The sequence below is a fragment of the Hypomesus nipponensis genome, chromosome 10, assembly GCF_054491055.1.
Source record: "Hypomesus nipponensis isolate SF chromosome 10, ASM5449105v1, whole genome shotgun sequence".
Taxonomy (NCBI): Eukaryota; Metazoa; Chordata; class Actinopteri; order Osmeriformes; family Osmeridae; genus Hypomesus; species Hypomesus nipponensis.
Genome location: NC_140370.1, coordinates 732,501 through 735,000, shown reverse-complemented (window position 1 = coordinate 735,000; position 2,500 = coordinate 732,501). Strand labels below are relative to the sequence as shown.

Below are 2,500 nucleotides of genomic sequence, written 5' to 3'. Positions count from 1 at the left end.
CCGTACGAAATAAGTTGACAACCATAGGCTACTTATCCATATACAGATTTAGCAATTGACAATGCAAGGTAGTCTCTCTCTCTCTCTCACATGTCAAAATGAAAACAGCTTCCAGCCCCTTTCATGAAGGACTACTTGTGCATATTGCAAGATGTCAATTTCTAAGTGAATGAGCAAAAGAGCATACAGCACCTGGTATTCCCAGGCGGTCTCCCATCCAAGTACTAACCAGGCCCGACCCTGCTTAGCTTCCGAGATCAGACGAGATCGGGCGTTGCCAGGCTGGTATGGCCGTACGAAATAAGTTGACAACCATAGGCTACTTATCCATATACAGATTTAGCAATTGACAATGCAAGGTGGTCTCTCTCTCTCTCTCTCTCTCTCTCTCTCGTGTCAAAATGAAAACAGCCTCCAGCCCCTTTCATGAAGGACTACTTGTGCATATTGCAAGATTTCAGTTTCTAAGTGAATGAGCAAAAGAGCATACAGCACCTGGTATACCCAGGCGGTCTCCCATCCAAGTACTAACCAGGCCCGACCCTGCTTAGCTTCCGAGATCAGACGAGATCGGGCGTTGCCAGGCTGGTATGGCCGTACGAAATAAGTTGACAACCATAGGCTACTTATCCATATACAGATTTAGCAATTGACAATGCAAGGTAGTCTCTCTCTCTCTCTCTCTCTCTCGTGTCAAAATGAAAACAGCTTCCAGCCCCTTTCATGAAGGACTACTTGTGCATATTGCAAGATTTCAGTTTCTAAGTGAATGAGCAAAAGAGCATACAGCACCTGGTATACCCAGGCGGTCTCCCATCCAAGTACTAACCAGGCCCGACCCTGCTTAGCTTCCGAGATCAGACGAGATCGGGCGTTGCCAGGCTGGTATGGCCGTACGAAATAAGTTGACAACCATAGGCTACTTATCCATATACAGATTTAGCAATTGACAATGCAAGGTGGTCTCTCTCTCTCTCTCTCTCTCTCTCTCGTGTCAAAATGAAAACAGCTTCCAGCCCCTTTCATGAAGGACTACTTGTGCATATTGCAAGATTTCAGTTTCTAAGTGAATGAGCAAAAGAGCATACAGCACCTGGTATTCCCAGGCGGTCTCCCATCCAAGTACTAACCAGGCCCGACCCTGCTTAGCTTCCGAGATCAGACGAGATCGGGCGTTGCCAGGCTGGTATGGCCGTACGAAATAAGTTGACAACCATAGGCTACTTATCCATATACAAATTTAGCAATTGACAATGCAAGGTAGTCTCTCTCTCGCTCTCTCTCATGTCAAAATGAAAACAGCTTCCAGCCCCTTTCATGAAGGACTACTTGTGCATATTGCAAGATGTCAATGTCTAAGTGAATGAGCAAAAGAGCATACAGCACCTGGTATTCCCAGGCGGTCTCCCATCCAAGTACTAACCAGGCCCGACCCTGCTTAGCTTCCGAGATCAGACGAGATCGGGCGTTGCCAGGCTGGTATGGCCGTACGAAACAAGTTGACAACCATAGGCTACTTATCCATATACAGATTTAGCAATTGACAATGCAAGGTGGTCTCTCTCTCTCTCTCTCTCTCTCTCTCTCTCGTGTCAAAATTAAAACAGCTTCCAGCCCCTTTCATGAAGGACTACTTGTGCATATTGCAAGATTTCAGTTTCTAAGTGAATGAGCAAAAGAGCATACAGCACCTGGTATACCCAGGCGGTCTCCCATCCAAGTACTAACCAGGCCCGACCCTGCTTAGCTTCCGAGATCAGACGAGATCGGGCGTTGCCAGGCTGGTATGGCCGTACGAAATAAGTTGACAACCATAGGCTACTTATCCATATACAGATTTAGCAATTGACAATGCAAGGTAGTCTCTCTCTCTCTCTCTCTCTCTCGTGTCAAAATGAAAACAGCTTCCAGCCCCTTTCATGAAGGACTACTTGTGCATATTGCAAGATGTCAATTTCTAAGTGAATGAGCAAAAGAGCATACAGCACCTGGTATTCCCAGGCGGTCTCCCATCCAAGTACTAACCAGGCCCGACCCTGCTTAGCTTCCGAGATCAGACGAGATCGGGCGTTGCCAGGCTGGTATGGCCGTACGAAATAAGTTGACAACCATAGGCTACTTATCCATATACAGATTTAGCAATTGACAATGCAAGGTGGTCTCTCTCTCTCTCTCTCTCTCTCTCTCTCTCTCTCTCTCTCTCTCTCTCTCTCTCTCGTGTCAAAATGAAAACAGCTTCCAGCCCCTTTCATAAAGGACTACTTGTGCATATTGCAAGATTTCAGTTTCTAAGTGAATGAGCAAAAGAGCATACAGCACCTGGTATTCCCAGGCGGTCTCCCATCCAAGTACTAACCAGGCCCGACCCTGCTTAGCTTCCGAGATCAGACGAGATCGGGCGTTGCCAGGCTGGTATGGCCGTACGAAATAAGTTGACAACCATAGGCTACTTATCCATATACAGATTTAGCAATTGACAATGCAAGGTGGTCTCTCTCTC

The 2,500-nt window shown here is 46.8% G+C and overlaps 8 non-coding genes and 1 pseudogene across 8 annotated transcripts; all 9 read right to left on the bottom strand.

Annotated features, from left to right (window-relative positions):
* LOC146269342 (5S ribosomal RNA) overlaps positions 1-8 on the bottom strand; it is a 109-nt pseudogene extending 101 nt beyond the window's left edge.
* A 172-nt stretch (positions 9-180) lies between these two features.
* Positions 181-299, bottom strand: LOC146269341 (5S ribosomal RNA). Its single transcript, XR_014768132.1, has one exon. It is a non-coding gene; the product is annotated as a 5S ribosomal RNA (ribosomal RNA).
* A 184-nt stretch (positions 300-483) lies between these two features.
* LOC146269340 (5S ribosomal RNA) lies at positions 484-602 on the bottom strand. Its single transcript, XR_014767859.1, has one exon. It is a non-coding gene; the product is annotated as a 5S ribosomal RNA (ribosomal RNA).
* Positions 603-780: 178 nt separating this feature from the next.
* Positions 781-899, bottom strand: LOC146269339 (5S ribosomal RNA). Its single transcript, XR_014767856.1, has one exon. It is a non-coding gene; the product is annotated as a 5S ribosomal RNA (ribosomal RNA).
* A 182-nt stretch (positions 900-1,081) lies between these two features.
* Positions 1,082-1,200, bottom strand: LOC146269338 (5S ribosomal RNA). The gene has a single exon (XR_014768131.1). It is a non-coding gene; the product is annotated as a 5S ribosomal RNA (ribosomal RNA).
* A 174-nt stretch (positions 1,201-1,374) lies between these two features.
* Positions 1,375-1,493, bottom strand: LOC146269337 (5S ribosomal RNA). Its single transcript, XR_014768130.1, has one exon. It is a non-coding gene; the product is annotated as a 5S ribosomal RNA (ribosomal RNA).
* Positions 1,494-1,679: 186 nt separating this feature from the next.
* LOC146269336 (5S ribosomal RNA) lies at positions 1,680-1,798 on the bottom strand. The gene has a single exon (XR_014767855.1). It is a non-coding gene; the product is annotated as a 5S ribosomal RNA (ribosomal RNA).
* Positions 1,799-1,976: 178 nt separating this feature from the next.
* LOC146269335 (5S ribosomal RNA) lies at positions 1,977-2,095 on the bottom strand. Its single transcript, XR_014768129.1, has one exon. It is a non-coding gene; the product is annotated as a 5S ribosomal RNA (ribosomal RNA).
* Positions 2,096-2,307: 212 nt separating this feature from the next.
* Positions 2,308-2,426, bottom strand: LOC146269334 (5S ribosomal RNA). The gene has a single exon (XR_014768128.1). It is a non-coding gene; the product is annotated as a 5S ribosomal RNA (ribosomal RNA).
* Between the last annotated feature and the right edge of the window lie 74 nt (positions 2,427-2,500).